The sequence below is a fragment of the Eschrichtius robustus genome, chromosome 21 (assembly GCF_028021215.1).
Source record: "Eschrichtius robustus isolate mEscRob2 chromosome 21, mEscRob2.pri, whole genome shotgun sequence".
NCBI lineage: Eukaryota > Metazoa > Chordata > Mammalia > Artiodactyla > Eschrichtiidae > Eschrichtius > Eschrichtius robustus.
The window spans coordinates 35,139,413-35,161,740 of record NC_090844.1 but is presented as its reverse complement, the minus strand read 5'-3'; positions in this window follow the sequence as shown (position 1 = coordinate 35,161,740).

Below are 22,328 nucleotides of genomic sequence, written 5' to 3'. Positions count from 1 at the left end.
TATCATTTATTTGTCTTTCTCTGTCTGACTTAACTTCACTTAGTATGATCATCTCTAGGTCCATCCATGTTGCTGCAAGTGGCATTATTTCATTTTTTTTATGGCTGAGTACTATTTCATTATCCACATCTTCTTTATCCATTCATCTAAGACACATCTTATGAAGTAACACCACAGAACCTGAGGGAGGTTCCAGATCCTTCTAAACAAATGAAGTGGCACAGTCTGAGAGGCTGGGGAAGCTCTTGAGAAAATAGGGACTTCACAGGAATTTCAGTCTCTGTGGAAACTCTAAATAACCATTGAAGGGCCTGAGATTTTCCTAATGTGCAATTTGAGAGCCAAAGATCCTTTGTTTTGAAAAATTCTAAGATTTTCCCTCCCCAGCCCACTCTATTCTCAGTGGCGTTCTCAGCCCAGTCTTTCGTAGTAATTCAGTTACTGTTGCTGCCCTTAGGAAATCTATGCTACTGAAAAGGATAAACAGAACGAGTAACTGTAGTAGGTAAGCATGAGGAAGTAAACACCAGGTTTCAGCCCCTGCATCGCCCAGGCCCAGATGCAGCGGGAAATAACCAGCTGTTCCAGCAGGCGGCGCTGTAGGCCGCCGGAGGCTCCGGGACCAGGTGCGCGTCCTACAGTCAGGAACGAACTCACTTTCCGGGTTCGTTCAAGGACAGGGTCGCGTGCCCAGGATTTCATCCTGGGATCCAGCAGCACTGTCGTGTGATCCTTCTACAGACAAGACACTCAGCAGCGGCCACGTGGGGACGGGTGCCCGCAGCCTTCCTAGGACTGCAGTCCTGGAGAGGGAAGGGCGCGTCAGCCCAGGTGCCCTGAGGATAATCCCGTGAGGCTCCAGAGATGCTGTGTGGACAGAAACTGCGCTAACAAGCGAGCCGACTAAACCGAACAACTTCAGTGCAAACAGAGCCTCCGCTGATGCAGTGGTTCTTAATCAGAGGTTCGCTTCACAATCACCCTGAGAGCAAAATAAGCATCCCTGGATCCCGCTGTTGAGCTCTGGTGGGTCCGGGCGGGCTGGGCGTCTGTGTTCTCAATCTCCACGGTGATTCCCGCGCGGGCTTCTGGCACCTCCGCAAAGCTACCCGCGGTCGTGTCATCCTTGGCCCTCGGTTAGTGTGATACAACGGGAAGAACACGTCACAGCTGTTTCCTCATCTGTAAAATGGACCAAGTGGCCGAGATGGGCTAGTTCCTCAAACCCAGAGATCAGACTTGAGCTATGATCAGGGGTCAGAACTCTTGGTGTGCACCCCCTCCCCTTGAAGCAAAGCTCGGGACCATGCTGAGTGGAGAAACATCGCTGTTGAGATCCCTGCCTTCCTCAGTAACCGACTATAATATAGTGATGTCAGCAGGATGAGCTTGGTCCATCCCCTGAGGCTGGGAAGTATTAGGAAACTGAGCCTCTTTCATTTTATAGTCTAGGACGTAGCAAATGAGTCTTAAAACAGTGCTCATTCAGGTCACCCATTATTTGATGATTTGGGACTCAGAGACTCCTCGAAGGAATAATTAAATCTGTTCACGGTAGGAGGAAAAGAGGAAAGGAGAGGACATTTATGATTTTGTTTACTCTTTTCAAGAGAAGAGACGAGAAGAAAGACTTCCTGAGGACACAGGAGCGGGGACCCCTCCAGCCGCCAGCCGCCAGCCGCCAGCCCCGGGCTAAGCCCAGTCCCCTTGTGAAACCGCCCTTCCGCCTTTCCTCCGCTCCCCCTACCCGACACTGGCCTCCACACCCCTCACCTGGGAGTCAGAGCTCAGCATCCCAGGGGGCCTTCCGCCTCCGCGCCTCCCCCCAGCCTGGTCCCACCCCTCCTGGCCGGTAATGTTGTAAAGGCATCTCTCCCTTAGACTTGGAGCTCCCTGAGCGCACAGGCTCTGACTCATTCGAAGTAGAATGAATGAATTAATGACGCCGGATTAACAGACAGGGAGAGTTTTCCTTACCTGCAGGGAATGTGGCTGGTCATGTCAGGGCTGTGCCTGAAATAAAGAGAACTTACAACACCCCACCTCCCAGTATCCCGTATAGCAGCCGAGCAGGTATTTAATTTTGCCAATAATTTATTTCTTCGGGTTAAACATTGCCCGTGCCTGAGGGCCTCTTTGAGAATAGAAACATCCCCAGGAAGGATGGACTACCCCCTTGGAATAAGTGTGATTCCCAAATCTCAGGCGGGAGAAAGGGTTTAGGATGACTCCTTGAATCATGCCCGGGAGCCAGGATTTGAAAGACAAGTGTCACCCGGGATTCTGCAGGGGACCAGCTCTGGGCAAAGGGATGTCCTGCTAGGAAGGCCCAGCTTTGATCCTGTAGGGGGTCGGGGGGAGGGAGGGCCTGCAGCGGGGTTGTGAAGGAGTAGGATTCCAGGTGGAAAGAGAATCAGAACCTTCATTTCGTAGAACCAGCAGCTGAGGCCCAGGGAGAGGAAGGACGTTGCCCAGGGTCGGCGTGAGGATTCAGAACCCCCAGGCAGGACGCTTACGGCAGTGGCGTCTGCAGTGCCCTTGTGCTGCCCTGGTGCCACCAGGTGGCCACGTTCCTGATGCCAGAGCTTTGCTGGGCATCCCCGCTGGCTGCTCATCAGAATCCTCCAGGGCTCTTTTTCAAAACCCAGGGACTGTATTTTTAACACAAATCTGCATTTTGAACAAGTGCTCCCAGGTGATTCTGATGCACAGCAGGTGTGGGAACTATCTGCCCAATTATCAGGACTGTTTGTATAGATGACCATAGAGTTCTTTTAACTGCTTAAAAGGACCTTAGACATAGCATGGATCCTCTTTTTTTTTTTTTCCTTTTAATTACAGAAAAGTTTTTTTGTAAATTTTATTGGAGTATAGTTATTTACAATGTTGTGTTAGTTTCAGGTGTACAGCAAAGTGATTCAGTTATACATATACATATCTTCTTTCTTTTTCAGATTCTTTTCCCATACAAGTTATTACAGAATATTGAGTAGAGTTCTCTGTGCTATACAGTAAGTCCTTGTTGTTTATCTATTTTATATATAGTAGTGTGCACATGTTAATTCCAAAGTCCTAATTTATCCTCCCCCTACCATGTTTCCCCTTTGGTAACCATAAGTGTGTTTTCAAAATCTGTAAGTCTGTTTCTGCTTTGTAAATAAGTTCATTTGTATAATTTAAAAAAAATTAGATTCCACATGTGAGTGATATCATATGGTATTTGTCTTCCTCTGTCTGACTTACTTCACTTAGTACGATCATCTCTAGGTCCATCCATGTTGCTGCAAATGTTACCATTTCATTCTTTTTATGGCTGAGTAATATTCCATTGTATATATGCACCACATCTTCTTTATCCAGAAAAGTTATGCATTACTAACCACAGTCTACTTCCATGAAAAAACTATAGAGACCAAAAAAGGCAGACTAAACAAGAAGTCAGAGAAAAAAATAAGCTTATGAATACTGTATCTTAGTGTCTCCTTGGCCCTTTCATTTCCCAAAGGAGAAAACCGGATTGACGGAAGTTAATGATTTTTCTCAAAGTCACACAAGTAGCTTGTGACAGAGCTGGGCCTGGGAAGCCAGGCCCTCAGGCTCCACTCCCCCAACCCCGCGGGGCTGTGTGAGCTCAGAGAAAAGGCCTGTGGGAAGGAGACCACGAGGCCGCAGCGGTCACCTCTGGAGGCTGAGATCACCCACGCCGCCTTTCATTCTGTCTTGTTTGACCCTGGTCCAGTTATAAGCAATGCAGAAGGTTAGGTTATCTGAAATCCTCCACTTCAAACACTTCACTGGGCGGTATCGCCTGACGCAAACAGCCCTGTCAACACAGAGCTGAGTGTGCAGAAAAGTAACGGGATGCTTCAGCGCTGAAAACCAGGCGGCTTTGCCCGGTGCCTCGCTGCCCTGGGGGTGTCGGCCTGAGCCGGGAGATGATGCTTCTGGCCCCGCAGCAAGCAGACGTCTGGGTGAGACCCACACACAGGCGGGCCTGGGAGGGCTGAACCCCCAGGAAGAGGAAAGGTCTCCCTGAGAACTTGCAACCCATGATTTATTCAAGTAGAAATTGTAGTTTATTCAGGAAAATTAGAAGTTGATAACAAAGGTATAAGTTTAAAAAAAATCCTCTATGTTTGGAAATTTAGTAACTAAGTAAGCCTTGGTTTTAAGAGGAAATAAAGTAAACAAATAGATGCTCATAATTAAAGGATAATGAAAACACAACATGTTAAAATGTGTGGAATAGCTAAAGAAGTACTTTTAGGTGAAATTATAACCTTAAATATGTTTAATAGAAAAGTTTAAAAGGTTAAAAATTACAAGCTAACTGTTCAAGCTAGCAAAATTACAAGCTAACTGTTCAACTCAAGAGTTTGGAAAAGGAGCACTAGAATAAATACAAAGAAACATCATGAAAGAAAACAAAAATAAGGACAGAAATCAATGAGCTGGAAGAGGAAAAATACCAACAGAGATGAACAAAAACAGCAGCAGTTTCGTGAAAAAGATTAATAAGAAAGGTATCTGGAGGGAAAAAGGGAGAAAATGCAAATATGCAAAATGTGTAATGAAAAGGGGGATTAACTACAGACACTTGAAAAATTTTAAAGGTGATTATAAATGAATATATACAAATGAATTTGAAAAACTACCTGAATCAGATAAATTCCTAGGAATGTAAATGTGTAAAAATTGGCACAAAGAGAAATTTTAAAATTAACCACTGAGTACACAAAGTTTTCAAATGGAATTAATGAACTGTCCCTCTCAAGGCACAAGTGCCCATGCACACACACACACACACACACACACACACACACACACACACACACACACACACACACACGACAGGTGGGGCTAATCAAGCCCCTCAGAGTCAGCATCGAGACTGTGTCACGGCCCCTCTTTTATTTCCGCCATCCTGGGACATATGGTGGTGGGTGTCCTCTGAAGTGGCTCTTGTGACCTGTCTCCTGGGATTGGTGCCCTTGAACGTGGGCTGGACCGAGGGACTCTCCTAATGAATCGAGTATGGCGAAGTGATCGGACGTCACTAGGTGTTTGGCCGCAGGGAAGCTAGGCCCACCCTGCTGCTGCTCTCCTCCTCTCCCTCTCAGCCCTGCTCTGGGGAAGTGGGGCACCTCGCTGGGGGTTCCCTGAAGGAAAGGCCCAGAGCCGAGGACTGAGTCTCCTGCCAACAGTCAGTGAGGACCTGTGGCTTCTGCACAGCTGTGCTATTGGGTTGGGAAGTGGATTTCTGAGTGCTGCCAAGAACCACGTGAGTGAGATGAAAAGCAGATTCTCCCTCGGGCGAGAGCTGACCCACACATCGACGGCTACTTTGTGAGAGACCCTGAGTGAGAAGCAACTAGGCCCACAAAACTGTGAAGTAACAAATGTGTGTTGTTTGAAGTCACTAAGTTCTAGGGTAGTTTGTCACATGACGAGAGATAACTGATACATACACAGACAACACACCTGATTGATTTTACTGGTGAATTCCACCAACATTCAATGAGCACTTGTTTCCTGTCTTATAAAAGTTGTTCCAGGGCTTCCCTGGTGGCGCAGTGGTTAAGAATCCTCCTGCCAATGCAAGGGACATGGGTTCGAGCCCTGGTCCGGGAAGATCCCACATGCCACAGAGCAACTAAGCCCGTGAGCCACAACTACTGACCCTGTGCTCTAGAGCCTGCGAGCCACAACTACTGAGCCCACACGCCACAACTACTGAAGCCCACGCGCCTAGAGCCCGAGCTCCACAACAAGAGAAACCACCACAGTGAGAAGCCCACGCACCACAATGAAGAGTAGCCCCTGCTAGCCTCAAATGGAGAAAGCCCGCACACAGCAGAGACCCAATGCAGCCAAAAAAAAAAAAAGAATAAATAAAATAAATTAAAAAAAAAAAAAAGTTGTTCCAAAAAATAAAGAATGAAACTACACAGTTCATTTGTGATGTTAGTATCATCATTTCACTATGATGATGACGACAATGATGATAAAATTTAAGGCAGACGTGCACAGACCTTCAGTGTGCAATCAGGTGGGTGATGACGAACACATACCCCTGTGTATCAATGCACCAATCAAGACAGAATATTTCCATTACCCCAGGAAGTTCCCCTGTGCCTCCTTCCAACCAATCTCCCTTCTCATAGGCAACCCTACTCTGATTTCTATCACCATAGGTTATTTTTGGCTGTTCTTTGGAGGAATCACATAGATAATGTACTCTTTTGTGCCTGGTTTATTTTCCTCAACACAATGTATTTAAGATTAAGCCCCATATTCCCCTCGCCTATATTAATGCCAACTTCCTTCTATTTTCCAGACCCATCTCTACTCACAAAGCCAAAGTACCAGATTAAAATGAGATCCAACATTCGGTCCACTTGAAAAATATTTAAGCTGGTCTTTTAACTACAGACTAATGACTAAGTTGGAGATGTACAAAGAGTTAAAATTGTCTGGTAGCTTAAAGTCAGGTGTAGGGGCAGGAAATTATTAGAGCAGAAAGTTAGAATTTTCTATCTTTGTGTAGAGCACAACACTATGATGAAACAAGGCAGGTTGTGTGAATAAGACTGCTAGTCAAATTGCACTGAATAATTTTGTCTTTGGTACATACTAAAAGTAGCTTATCTATACATAGAATTTTATCTGAGAATTAGTATATGGATGTATATACCTCCTTGTAGATTGTTTTTTTCTTTTTTTATAACTAGAGTTTTATTTTTTTAATAGATCATTGAGGGAGGTGAGGGGACCACTGATCATTCTAGAAATGTAAGTAATTAAGAGTTAGTAATCTTATGTTATCTTACAATAATCATGTTGGGGATGGAGGATTCTGGGCACTGAGGCCACAGCACCTCCTCTTCCATGCACATGATGGACGTCACTAGCCCACCGCAGCACTAGACAGACGTCGCTAGCCCACCGCAGCACTAGACAGACGTCGCTAGCCCACCGCAGCACTAGACAGACGTCGCTAGCCCACCGCAGCACTAGACAGACGTCGCTAGCCCACCGCAGCACTAGACAGACGTCGCTAGCCCACCGCAGCACTAGACAGACGTCGCTAGCCCATCACAGCACTTTGCTTTCACAGAGCTGCCTGAGGACCCTTCCCAGACAAGTGCTCCTGGCAGCCACCATCCGTCTATGGAGTTGGCACAGGGGTGGAAACCTACGGGGCAACTATTCCCAAACCTATGAGAAACCTATGGGCACACACTGTGCACAGGAGTATGTTGAGATACAGGTGCTACTTCATTGAAATGTTACAGTGTAAATGTGTCGAGGGAAAAGCAGGGACATTGGCGTCTAAGAGCCCTGGATATGAATCCTGCCTCTGCACTTGATTTTCCAAGTGGCTTTGGCCAACCACACCCCCTCTTTAAAGGAGAAATGATCACTGTTATCTCACTGAGTTCTTGTGGAAAATGGAAATAACTTTTTAAAGGGCTGAGCAAATAATAGGGGTTCATTAAATGGTGACTGTCACTCTCATCACAGTGGAAAGAGTATAGGTTTGGAATCAGGCAGAGCTAAATTCAGATCCTGCCTCTGCTCTTTTGCTGTGACTTTAGATAAGTTACTCACTCACTCTTAGTCTGTTTCCTCACAGACAAGAAAAGGATAATAATAATGGCCTTTATGGGTTCTTTTGTAAGAATCAATGCTAATATGTGGAAATTGCCTTTTGTGGAAATTGCTAAATTGTGGAAACTTGGCCAAAGCTTGACCAATAACAGCTTTTATTTTTCTTTTAATGGTACTGTTGTTATTATTCTTCCCTCCTCCCTCCCCCCAAAATATGAAAAAGAATTGAGAGGATGTGCTAAACCATTGATGGGGTGAGGGTGCAGGCGGGGAGGGCAGAGAACTTGGAGAGCTTTCAATATCTCCAACTGGTGTTTCTGTATTGTTTGAATTTTCAAGATTTTGATTTATATCTGAAATTAAAACCCAGTATAATAGTAAAACTTAGAAATGTAAAATGCGTATTAACTATCTATAAAGAATTTTTCAAATATTGACTCAACCATAATAAAATAAGACTCCAAAAAAGAAAAGATTAAGCCATGTTGTTGCATGTATAAGTAGTTCATTGTTTTCTTTTTGTTTTTGTTTTTAATTCATATGTTGTTTAATGTTTTATTTATTTTATTTTTGGCTGCGTTGGTTCTTCGTTGCTGCGTGCGGGCTTTCTCTAGTTGCAGCGAGCGGGGGCTACTGTTCATTGCGGTGCACAGGATTCTCATTGTGATGGCTTCTCTTGTTGTGGAGCATGGGCTCTAGGTGCGTGGGCTTCAGTAGTTGCATCACACGGGCTCAGTAGTTGCGACACACCAGCCCTAGAGCGAGTGGGCTTTGGTAGTTGTGGCTCACAGGCTCTAGAGTGCAGGCTCAGTAGCTGTGGCGCACGGGCTAAGTTGTTCCACGGCACGTGGGATCTTCCCAGACCAGGGCTCGAACCCATGTCCCCTGCATTGGCAGGCGGATTCTTAACCACTGTGCCACCAGGGAAGCCCAGTTCATTGTTTTTTGTTGCTATATTCCAAACAATTTGTTTATCCAATTGCCTCTTGATACACATTTGCATTGTTTTCATATTTTGGTTATGATGAATAAAGCTGCAATAAACATTCTTGTACTAGTCTTTTTGTAAATATGTGTTTTCATTTCTCCTGGATAAATTCCTAGGAGTTGAATTACTGGTTTATATGGCAGGTGTCTATTTAACTTTATAAGAAATTGCCAAAACTATCAGTTTTCTAAAGTGGTGAAACCATTTTACTTCAGCCAGTAAAGCAGGAGAGATTTGTTGTTCTACAACTTCACCAACATTTGATGTTGTCAGTCTTTTAAATTTTAGCCACTATTGTGGGCATGAAGTAATACCTCATTGTGGTTATACTCTGCATTTCCTTGGTGACTAATAATATTTAGCATCTTTTCGTGTGTTTATTTACCATACATAGATCCTTCTTTGTGAAGTTAATTTCAAGTCCTTTCCCCATGTTTTAAATTTGGGTTATTTTCCTTTTATTGTTGACTTAAAGCTCATCGCATATCCTGGATAGCTGTATCCAAGTCCTTTCTATATGTATATTTTCCCTCAGTCTGTGATTTTCCTTTTCATTTTCTTAATGGAGAGCTAAATTTAAAAATTTTTATAAGTTCAGTTTATTTCATAAAGGTCAATACCTATTTATAAGTCTTTTTTGTAACAGTAACTTATGAATACAACAGAACTTCTTACCTTGGTGAAGGTTTTATCCAAAACCTATAGGAAGAATTACACTTAATGGAAAAACTTTGAAAGAATTCCCTTTAAGATAAAGTCCACAATCCCCAGTATAGTTCTGGCCAATACTACAAGGGGAAAAGAGGAAGTATAAACTGTGAAAGAAAAAGAGATAAATTTTTACTATTTGAAGATCATATGATTATCTATTTACCCAATGAAAACCAACAGAATCAATATACAAATTAATAGAACTAATAAGAGAGTTCAGCAAAAGTGCCAAGAAAACATCAGTGCAACAAGAACTACATTCTTCACACCACTGATATAAAACTAGAAAAATATAATAAAAATGAAGTGTCATTTACATAGTAACAAAGATAGGTAAAGTGTCCAGGAACTAACCAATTTATTCATACAAGTTCCCAGTAGAAAACAGATGATACACTCAAATTTGATAATTGAGAACAGATTAATAAAATGATTATTTATCAAGGTGGGAACAGAGTGTAGGGAAACCCCCAGGTTTGGTAAAACATTTTAGAGCTTGTAATATCAGGAGGCCACCGCTACTCCTAGGCCTACAGTTTTTGAAGTTCTAATTTTGCATTTTGTTGCTGATATAGTTCAAGGTGGCTTATTTCCTTGTGTGTTTTGTGATTTTTGATTGTGAGTTCATGTCCCTTGGAAATTTATTTGTGAAAATTCAAAAAAAAAACAGGATTTGAAAATGCTTTCCTTGTTTTTGACAGACACCTGTCATCCTGAGACTTCCTTAGACTAAATTTTGACTTTTCTCCTCCATGAGTAATGTGGCTTCTGGCCCCAGATCCACAGTGGGCTGCTGTGGTTAGGGATTCTGAGAGGAGAATTGTTTTCTGTTTCTTGTTTTCTCTTTCCCCTCAGAGCCCAGACTTACCCAGGCAAATATTCTTACCCTCTCACTCTGCATGACAGATTGTTGTAATTCCCGTTATTGTGTCCTTTGTTTTCTAGTTTACCAGCTGAGGGTGTGGCCGTCGAGGGGTGAGTGTTCCCAGGTGTGGCTTCCACCCACCTGCGTGGCGGGACCTCCTCTTCCTCACTGCCCTTTCCTGACTCCCCTCCCCGCTCATCTTCCTGAGCTCCTTTGACAGTTTGATCTTTAGCAAAGGCTGGTGCTCAAACCTGGCCTCAGTCTGGCAACTAGTTTCCTTCTAGCCTTATCTATGTCCAAAACGTATTGATTGACTGATTAATTAATCCAATGAATATCTGTTAAGAACCATTCTGGGGATATAATAGTGAACAATACAGACAAAAATTCATAAACTTATGGATCTTATATTCCAGTGAGGGCAGATAGACAATAAATACATAAAAATATATAAGTAAAATAATTTCAGATACTGATGAATGCTAAATATTTCTAAAACTAGGTAATGGTATAAAGAGTGACTGGACAGGGATGGGATGACCTTAGTTAGAATATTCAGGAGAGTTCTCTCCAGGAAGATGATACTTGCTTTGCCTTGAGAAAATGATGAGAAAGAGCCAGATGTGAAACAACCTGGAAGGAAAAGCTCTCTAGAAAGAAGAAAGAACAGGCACTGGGGGCTTCCCTGGTGGCGCAGTGGTTGAGAATCTGCCTGCCAATGCAGGGGACACGGGTTCGAGCCCTGGTCTGGGAAGATCCCACATGCCACGGAGCGACTAGGCCAGTGTGCCACAATTACTGAGCCTGTGCGTCTGGAGCCTGTGCTCCGCAACAAGAGAGGCCGCGATAGTGAGGGGCCGGCGCACCGCGATGAAGAGTGGCCCCCACTTGCCGCAACTAGAGAAAGCCCTCACACAGAAACGAAGACCCAACACAGCCATCCACAGTTTGGGATTTTCTAGTCCTTAGAAGTAAATAGTTTCAAGAAGGGGTGTGGCATGATCTGATTTCTGTTTAATAAACATCCCTCTTGCTGCTGTGTTGAGCGTATTTGGATTGTGGCGAAAAATGGAAGATCCATCCAGAAGCTCAAAGACAGCTTCTAAGTGGCTTCACAGGCATGTCTGCTGACTGAGGAGAGCTGTGGAACGGGGACAGAAAAGGGGAGAGCTTCTGCTAGGTGTTGGCAGTTGTGCTTGCCCGGACCCCTTGGAAGACTGCAGGAAGACTCTTCTGACCACCTTGAAGACTTATAGGAGTATGGAAGGTCATTGGGGGTGTCACCAGTATTCTGCATCTCCTCCTTCCTGACCCCTCTCATGATAGGTGTGGCCATGTGGCTCTGTCCAGTTAGTGGAAGTACGTGATTTTCCACAGCCATTCCTCCATCATAGTGACGGGAGCCATTCCAGACAGTGGAAGCTCTGTCACCCTGAGTCCCTGACTGAAGATGAGTATATAGCCTGAGCAAGAAACAAAATTGTGTTTTTAAGCTGCTACGATTCTAGGGTTCTTTGTTGTCAGAGCATAACCTAGCTTATCCTGACTAAATAGGGAATGACAGTGATAGGAGATTTTGTTGTAGTTTGGACTAAGGCTCAGTTTTAGTTCAACAAACCCTTCTAAAGAGACAAGTCTGGGGAATTCCCTGGTGGTCCAATGGTTAGGACTTTGCACTTTTGATGCCAAGGGCCTGGGTTCCATCCCTGGTAGGGGAACTGCGATCCCACAAGCTGCGCAGTCAAGGAAAATAAAAATAAAGAGACTACTCTGCACCAGACACAAAAATATGAGTCTAGACTATTCTCATGGTGCTTGCAGTCTACAACTGGAGAAAGACACAAAAGCACAGTAATTGTGTTAAGTAGAAAGATTTATAACATAGCCCTGTCCCTCCCATCTTAAAAAACAGACACCTATATATAACTCTATGTCACCCAATAGCGGTGTGGTCTACACAGCCAGATTTCTTGAGTTATTACTTTCTGTCGCCCTGCTCTGTCTTCATCTGACTATGCTCTGACCTCTGAACCTGCTCTTCCCAAAGTCATCAATAACAGACATTGCTAAGTCCGATGGCATTATTTTTTCAGTTTTTATCTCATCTGAGCTCGCAGCAGTGTTTAACTCTCTTGAGCACCTCTTCCTTCTTGAAACACCTTCATCTATACCACAGCCCTCTCCTGCTTTATGTCCTGTCTGCCTGGCTATTCCTTCTCAGGATCCCCTGACTGTTTTTAAATGCTGATGTCCCTCAGGAGTTGGTCCTTGACTCACCATCTTTTCTTCTCTCCCCGAATCCTTTCCCTGAGAAACCTCATCCATTCTGTGGTTTCCATCATATTTACATAGCGGTGGCATCAAATTTTTACCCTATCCCAGACCTTTCTTTCTTTTTTTTTTTTAATAAATTAATTAATTTATTTATTTTTGGCTGCGTTGGGTCATTGTTGCTGCGCACGGGCTTTCCCTAGTTGTGGTGAGTGGGGGCTACTGTTCGTTGCGGTGGCTTCTCTTTTTGCGGAGCATGGGCTCTACACGCACGGGCTTCAGTAGTTGTGGCTCGTGGGCTCCAGAGCGCAGGGTCAGTAGCTGTGGCGCACAGGCTTAGTTGCTCTGCGGCATGTGGGATCTTCCCAGACCAGGGATCAAACCTGTGTCCCCTGCATTGGCAGGCAGATTCCTGTGCCACCAAAGAAGTCCCTCTTTGTTTTTGTTTTTAACATCTTTATTGGAGTACAATTGCTTTACAGTGTTGTGTTAGTTTCTGCTGTATAACAAAGTGAATCAGCTATACGTATACATATATCCCCATATAGCCTCCCTCTTGCGTCTCCCTCTCACCCTCCCTACCCCACCCTCTAGGTGGACACAAAGCACCGAGCTGATCTCCCTGTGCTATGCAGCTGCTTCCCACTAGCTATCTATTTTACATTTGGTAGTGTATATATGTCCATTCCCCTCTCTCACTTCATCCCACCTTACCCTTCCCACACCCCGTGTCCTCAATTCCATTTTCTATGTCTGCATCTTTATTCCTGTCCTGCCCATAGGTTCATCAGAACACTTTTTTTTAGATTCCATATATATATATATGTGTTAGCATAGGGTATTTGTTTTTCTCTTTCTGACTTACTTGACTCTGTATGACAGACTCTAGGTCCATCCACCTCACTACAAATAACTCAATTTCATTTCTTTTTATGGCTGAGTAGTATTCCATTGTATATATGTACCACATCTTCTTTATCCATTCATCTGTGGATGGACACTTAGGTTGCTTCCATGTGCTGGCTATTGTAAATAGAGCTGCAATGAACATTGTGGTACATGGTTCTTTTTGAATTGTGGTTTTCTCAGGGTATATGCCCAGTAGTGGGATTGCTGGGTCATATGGTAGCTCTATTTTTAGCTTTTTAAGGAACATCCATACTGTTCTTCATAGTGGCTGTACCAATTTACATTCCCACCAAAAGTGCAGGAGGGTTCCCTTCTCTCCACACCCTCTCCAGCATTTATTGTTTCTAGATTTTTTGATGATGGCCATTCTGACTGGTATGAGGTGATACCTCATTGTAGTTTTGATTGGGACTTCTCTAATGATTAGTGATGTTGAGCATCTTTTCATGTGTTTGTTGGCAATCTGTATATCTTTTTTGTAGAAATGTCTATTTAGGTCTTCTGCCCATTTTTGGATTGGGTTGTTTGTTTTTTTTGATATTGAGCTGCATGAGTTGCTTGTAAATTTTGGAAATTAATCCTTTGTCAGTTGCCTCATTTGCAAATATTTTCTCGCATTCTGAGGGCTGTCTTTTCATCTTGTTTATGGTTTCCTTTGCTGTGCAAAAGCTTTGAAGTTTCATTAGGTCCCGTTTGTTTATTTTTGTTTTTATTTCCATTTCTCTAGGAGGTGGGTCAGAAAGGATTGTGCTGTGATTTATGTCATAGAGTGTTCTGCCTATTTTCTCCTCTAAGAGTTTTATAGTGTCTGGCCTTACATTTAGGTCTTTAATCCATTTGGAGTTTATTTTTGTGTATGGTGTTAGGGAGTGTTCTAATTTCATTCTTTGACATGTAGCTGTCCAGTTTTCCCAGCACCACGTATTGAAGAGGCTGTCTTTTCTCCATTGTATACTCTTGCCTCCTTTATCAAAGATAAGGTGACCATATGTGCATGGGTTTATCTCTGGGCTTTCTATCCTGTTCCATTGATCTATATTTCTGTTTTTGTGCCAGTATCCTACTGTCTTGATTACTGTAGCTTTGTAGTATAGTCTGAAGTCCAGGAGCCTGAATCCTCCAGCTCCATTTTTCTTTCTCAAGATTATTTTGGCTATTCGGGGTCTTTTGTGTTTCCATACAAATTGTGAAATTTTTGTTCTAGTTCTGTGAAAAGTGCCATTGGTAGTTTGATAGGGATTGCATTGAATCTGTAGATTGCTTTGGGTAGTAGAGTCATTTTCACAATGTTGATTCTTCCAATCCAAGAACATAGTATACCTCTCCATCTATTTGTACCATCTTTAATTTCTTTCATCAGTGTCATAGTTCTCTGCCTACAGGTCTTTTGTCTCCTTTGTTAGGTTTATTCCTAGGTATTTTATTCTTTTTGTTGAAATGGTAAATGGGAGTGTTTCCTTAATTTCTCTTTCAGATTTTTCATCATTAGTGTACAGGAATACAAGAGATTTCTGTGCATTAATTTTGTATCCTGCTACTTTACCAGATTCATTGATTAGCTCTAGTAGTTTTCTGGTAGAATCTTCAGGATTCTCTATGTATAGCATCATGTCATTTGAAAACAGTGACAGTTTTACTTCTTCTTTTCTGATTTGTATTCCTTTTATTTCTTTTTCTTCTCTGATTGCTGTGATTGAAACTTCCAAAACTATGTTGAATAATAGTGGTGAGAGTGGGCAACCTTGTCTTTTTCCTGACCTTAAAGGAAATGGTTTCAGTTTTTCACCATTGAGAACGATGTTGGCTGTGGGTTTGTCATATATGGCCTTTATTATGTTGAGGTAGTTTCCCTCTATGCCTACTTTCTGTAGAGTTTTTAACATAAATGGTGTTGAATTTTGTCAAAATCTTTTTCTGCATCTATTGAGATTATCTTATGGTTTTTATCCTTCAATTTGTTAATTTGGTGTATCACATTGATTAGTTTGTGTATATTGAAGAATCCTTGCATTCCTGGGATAAACCTCACTTGATCATGGTGTATGATCTTTTAATGTGCTGTTGGATTCCGTTTGCTAGCATTTTGTTGAGGATTTTTGCATCTATATTCATCAGTGATATTGGTCTGTAGTTTTCTTTTTTTGTGACATCTTTGTCTGGTTTTGGTATCAGGGTGATGGTGACCTCATAGAATGAGTTTGGGGGTGTTCCTCTCTCTGCTATATTTTGGAAGAGTTTGAGAAGGATAGGTCTTAGCTCTTCTCTAAATGTTTGATAAAATTCACCTGTGAAGCCGTTTGGTCTTGGGCTTTTGTTTGTTGAAAGATTTTTTATTTTTTTATAAATTTATTATTTATTATTTATGGCTGTGTTGGGTCTTCGTTTCTGTGCAAGGGCTTTCTCTAGTTGTGGCAAGCGGGGGCCACTCTTCATCGCGGTGCGCGGGCCTCTCACTATCGCGGCCTCTCTTGTTGCGGAGCACAGGCTCCAGACGCGCAGGCTCAGTAGTTGTGGCTCACGGGCCCAGTTGCTCCGCAGCATGTGGGATCTTCCCAGACCAGGGCTCAAACCCGTGTCCCCTGCATTGGCAGGCAGACTCTTAACCACTGCGCCACCAGGGAAGCCCTGTTGAAAGATTTTTAATCACACTTTCAATTGCAGTGCTTGTGATTGGCCTGTTTATATTTTCTATTTCTTCCTGGTTCAGTCTCGGAAGGTTGTGCTTTTCTAAGAATTTGTCAATTTCTTCCAGGTTGTCCATTTTATTGGCATAGAGTTGCTTGTAGTAATCTCTCATGATCCTTTGTATTTCTGCAGTGTCAGTTGTTACTTCTCCTTTTTCATTTATAATTTTATTGATTTGAGTCTTCTCCCTTTTTTTCTTGATGAGTCTGGCTAATGGTTTCTCAATTTTGTTTATCTTCTCAAAGAACCTGCTTTTAGTGCTATTGATCTTTGCTATTGTTTCCTTCATTTCTTTTTCATTTATTTCTGATCTGATCTTTATGATTTCTTTCCTTCTACTAATTTTGGTTTTTTTTTTCTTTCTCTAATTGCTTTAGGTGTAAGGTTAGGTTGTTTATTTGAGATGTTTCTTGTTTCTTGAGGTAGGATTGTATTGCTATACACTTCCCTCTTAGAACTGCTTTTGCTGCATCCCATAGGTTTTGGGTCATCGTGTTTTCATTGTCATTTGTCTAGGTTTTTTTTTTTTTTTAAATACAGTGAAACTGCTAAGTTTTTTTTTTTGTTTTTTTGTTTTTATTTATTTATGGCTGTGTTGGGTCTTCGTTTCTGTGTGAGGGCTTTCTCCAGTTGTGGCAAGTGGGGGCCACTCTTCATCGCAGTGCGCGGGCCTCTCACTATCGCGGCCTCTCTTGTTGCGGAGCACAGGCTCCAGACGCGCAGGCTCAGTAATTGTGGCTCACGGGCCCAGCTGCTCTGCGGCATGTGGGATCTTCCGGGACCAGGGCTCGAACCCGTGTCCCCTGCATTGGCAGGCGGATTCTTAACCACTGCGCCACCAGGGAAGCCCTGTCTAGGTATTTTTTGTTTTCCTGTTTGATTTCTTCAGTGATCTCTTGGTTATTTAGGAGTGTATTGATTAGCCTCCATGTGTTTGTATTTTTTACAGATTTTTTCCTGTAATTAATATCTAGTCTCATAGCGTTGTGATCGGAAAAGATACTTGATATGATTTCAATTTTCTTAAATTTACCATGGCTTGATTTGTGACCCAAGATATGATCCATCCTGGAGAATGTTCCATGAGCACTTGAGAAGAAAGTGTAATCTGCTGTTTTTGGATGGAGTTTCCTCTAAATATAAAGTAAGTCCATCTTGTTTAATGTGTCATTTAAAGCTGTGTTTCCTTATTTATTTTCATTTTGTATGACCTGTCCATTGGTGAAAATGGGGTGTTAAAGTCCCCTACTATAATTGTATTACTGTTGATTTCCCGTTTTATGGCTGTTAGCATTTGCCTTATGTATTGAGGTGCTCCTATGTTGGGTGCATAAATATTTACGATTGTTATATCTTCTTCTTGGATTGATCCCTTGATTATTATGTAGTGTCCTTCTTTGTCTCTTATAATAGTCTTTATTTTAAAGTCTATTTTGTCTGATATGAGAATTGCTACTCCAGCTTTCTTTTGATTTCCATTTGCATGGAATATCTTTTTCCATCCCCTCACTTTCAATCTGTTTGTGTCCCTAGGTCTGAAGTGGGTCTCTTATAGATAGCGTATGTATGGGTCTTGTTTTTGTATCCATTCAGCCAGTCTGTCTTTTGGTTGGAGTATTTAATCCATTTACATTTAAGGTAATTATTGATATGTATGTTCCTATGACCATTTTCTTAATTGTTTTGGGTTTGTTATGGTAGGTCTTTTCCTTCTCTTGTGTTTCCTGCTTAGAGAAGTTCCTTTAGCATTAGTTGTAAAGCTGGTTTGGTGGTGCTGAATTCTCTTAACTTTTGCTTATCTGTAAAGATTTTAATTTCTCTGTCGAATCCGAATGAGGTCCTTGCTGGGTAGAGTAATCTTGGTTGTAGGTTTTTCCCTTTCATCACTTTAAATATGTCCTGCCACTCCCTTCTGGCTTGCAGAGTTTCTGCTGAAAATCAGCTGTTACTCTTATGGGGATTCCCTTGTATGTTATTTGTTGCTTTTCCCTCGCTGCTTTCAATATTTTTTCTTTGTATTTAATTTTTGATAGCTTGATTATTATGTTTCTTGGTGTGTTTCTCTTTGGGTTTGTCCTATATGGTACTATCTGTGTTTCCTGGACTTGACTGACTATTTCCTTTCCCATGTTAAGGAAGTTTTCGACTATAATCTCTTCAAATATTTTCTCAGACCCTTTCTTTTTCTCTTCTTCTTCTGAGACCCCTATAGTTTGAATGTTGGTGCGTTTAATGTTGTCCCAGAGGTCTCTGAGACTGTCCTCAATTCTTTTCATTCTTTTTTCTTTATTCTGCTCCCTGGCAATTACTTCCACCATTTTATCTTCCAGTTCACTTCTCCGTTCTTCTGCCTCAGTTATTCTGTTATTGACTCCTTCTGAAGTATTTTTAATTTCAGTAACTGTGTTGTTCATCACTGTTTGTTTGCTCTTTAGTTCTTCTAGATCCTTGTTAAACGTTTCTTGTATTTTCTCCATTCTGTCTCTGAGATTTTGGATCATCTTTACTATCATTACTCTGAATTATTTTTAAGGTAGTTTGCGTATTTCATCTTCATTTATTTGGTCTTGTAGGTTTTTACCTTGCTCCTTCGTCTGTAACAAATTTTTTGTCATTTCATTTTTTTTTTGATGGGTGGTTCTGTATTCCTGTCTTACTGGTTGTTTGGCCTGAGACATCCAGCACTGGAGTTTGCAGGCAGTTGCATAGAGCTGGGTCTTGGTGCTGAGATGAGGACCTCCAGGAGGCCACACTATGACTGATATTCCCTGGGGTCTGAGATTCTCTGTTAGTCCAACGGTTTGGACTCAGAGCTCCCACCACTGGAGCTTGGGCCTGACTTCCGGCCTGGGAACCAGGATCCCACAAGCTTTGTGGTGCAGTTAAAAAAAAAAAGAAAAAAAGGAAGAAAGAAAAAAAGGAGCAGTACAATATCAAAGAATAAAAAACAAAATAAAATTAGAAAGATAAAAAATGTATTAGGAAAAATAAAACTATAATTGAAACAACCAGTCACTGGGGGTTCCTCCTGTTCCCTTAGGTGTCTGTGGTCCCCCACCGGTGCCTGGTAGGTGCCCTAGTTGTGAGGAGACGTGAATTCCACGTCCTCCTAGTATGCCATCTTGACTCCACCCCCAGACCTTTCTTTTAAGTTCCAGCCCCCACACATTCATCTTCTAGTTGGATGTTTCAGCAACATCTCAGACTCAATATGTCCTTGACTGATTTCATTGTAGCCCAACCCTCCCTACACAACCAGATCCATCTTCTGTGGGCCCCATCAGCAAACAGCACCCTCCTATATCCTATTCCCCTGCCATGAAGACTGGAGTCACCTGTGATTGCTCCTCATCCCTCCTTCTCCCATAGCATCTAGTTCTTATTTCATCAATGTAGCATTTACTCTATTCTTGGGTATATTCATTTTTATTTTATTTTTAAATGTTCTTCTATTCTCTGCATTGGGTCTTTTCCTCCAGAGTCTTTTCTTTGGTTTATTTATTTCATCTTTTTTCATCCATGTTGGAGAATTTCCTCAAATATCTTGCTTCCATTTATACTTAAGAATAAGCACTGAACTCTGGCTGGAAATCCTACTTGCAGAGATGAAGCTTGTTGCCTGGTGGGCTTCACTGTAGAGTAATTGCACCTGAGCCAGCTGTTTCTCTGGGGTACTCTCCCCTACATCTCAGTATCTGGGGTCCTTTTCTCTGGACTGTTTAGTTTCCCCAGAGAGGAGCCTTCTTAGCATCTCCTGCCTGGCAATGCCTGGCTTCTAGTGTCCTTGAGGCAGATCTTGGGAAGGAAGGTGATGTTCCTACCGGTCAGTATGCAGAATTTAACTGAATTCCTCTATATTTAGCTCTAAATCTGACCCCTGTCTTTCTATGTTTCTGATATTCCTGAGCATTGAGCCCAGGCCAGCTTTTGTTCTTCATGTCACTGCCCAGCAGAGAGCATCCATCACAGAGGAAACACTGAACCACCAGGGCTTTGGGTGATTCATTTGGTGGCTCTCAGCCCCTCTCTGTCTTTGGCAGTCCCAATGCTTTTACATTAGACACATAAAAGGAATCCACAGAGATGAAGGCTATGCACGAGGCCAATAGCATGGCTGCCTCTCACCAAGGCTGATCTAGCTCCTACCACTATAAAAGTCTGCTATGCCACTTACATAGTCACTATGGGGATCCTGCAGTGCCCACAGTATACCTTCTTCCCTCAGGGTGACCAATCAGCCATTTGATGGCAAGTAATTACATTGGACTATTTTTCTTCTTTAATTCACTCTTAGTGTCATTGATATGCTTTCCATTTATAAGTTTCCCTTTCCTGGAATAAGGAATACACTCTAAGAAAAGAAGTTAACCCTTAGAAGTAAGAGCAAAACTGAAACAGATCACTGTCTTGGCCGGGCCACTATTTGAGGTCTCACAGAGGGTCTGATTTAATGTAATTTAAGGTAATAGGCCCCATGTGACATCGCCTCAAGGACCAAGGGACCCACTTTATGGCAAATGAGTTGTGACAATGTATATGTGACTATGGAATCCACTGGACCTGACATATATCACAGCACTTGGAAGCTGCTGGCCTGAAAGAGTATTAGAATGTCTCTTAAACACACAGCTAAGGCATCAGCTTGGGGTTGGGAAGCTGTCCTCCTAGATGAGGTATGTATTTTGAGCCAAAGGCCATTATAAGGTGCTATTACTTCACAGTGAGCTAGAATGTATGGATCTGGCAACCAAGAGGAGGAAGTAGGAAGTAAGCTTTGGCCATCCTCTCACCATCACTTTTGGTGACCAGTTTGGGAAATTTGTGCATCCTGTCCCTAAAACTTTTGCCTTTGCAGGGCTAGAGATCCTTGTTTCCCGAAAGAAGATGAAAGGTAGTAGGATACTTCTAACATGGGACGTTGTAAAGGTTCTCTAAACCTAAGCTATATCCTAAACCTAGTCAGTTCAGATTCCTCAGGCCAGTAGACCATCTGGTGAAGAAAGAAATTACTGCAGGGGCTGGTGTAACTTACTGTGATCATCACGAGGAAAGTGAATGGCTGCTATGTGATAGGGCAGGAAGAAGTAGATCTGAAAGTTAAGCATTCAGTTTCATTCAGAATGCATCTTGATCCCTGTATGTGTGGTGCTCTAAATAAAGAAATGGGTGGCTGCAGTGGCCATACCATGACAAAGCCATGGTAACCAGGGGCTCAGACTCCTTAGGGATGAAGGTCTTGGTTATCCTATTGGGCAAGCAAACTAGACTAGAGGAACTGCTGGCCAAGGATGAGAGAAATCTAGAGTGGGTGCTAGAGGAAAGAGTAAAATATAAATTATGGCTTTAGGCCCAACTGAACAGCAGGGTCTGTAGCACATCCCACTAACTCTCTCATTGCACTTTGAAGAAAATCTATTTAACTATATATTTAAATATATATAGATATTTTGACTGGCTACCACTTTGAAGAATCAATGCAGAACAGAGTGAACTTAATGTGGGGGCACAAATGCACCTGAGTGCTGCAAGGGATACCCTGTGATAGATGCTATGGGGACTCCTGAGCATGCACCATCCCGATCCTCCATGACTCAAGTGCTTCCGACAACGAACATCTATGACGCTTTGTCTAGAGCTTTTTCTGGCTGCTGGAGCACAGTTGATCTGCATGAGGTTAGGTCTAAACGTTGGAGGAATTAATGACTCCTGGGACCAGCCCTGAACCAATGACTGATGCAAGTTAGTGGATGCATGAGTATAAAGAGTCATTGTGCCTTTGTTAGGTTAACGGAGGTGGGCTGGCAGGAATGAGCCCCAGTTTCCCACAGCAGGGACCTGCTCAATATCACACTTTCCATTAAACTCCTTTCCTTCCCCGTCTCACTTCCCCCATCCTGTTACTTCCTGTGATCACCTCCCAGATTAGTTATTTGCATTTACATCTTTGTCTTAGGATCTACCTATGGAATAACCCAACTAAGGTACAATCCTTGAGATACTCCTCTGGTCTTCCGATCATTTCCCTTTTTTCTTGCCATTATTTAGATGGATTTCTGTTTCTTACAATAAGCAATCCCCACATAAGCTGATTTTTGACCCTAAATACCACCTCATCCAAGAGGCTTTGTCAGACACCCCCACTGGACTATGTAAGTAATCTTGCAATGCACTTGCTTAGACCTTGTAATTTTCATTTTCGTTAATCATACTGCATTGTAATCTCTTATTTGTCTGTCACTCCTGCTAGACTGATAATTAAATGAGACTAGGAACTATTGCTGTCTTTTT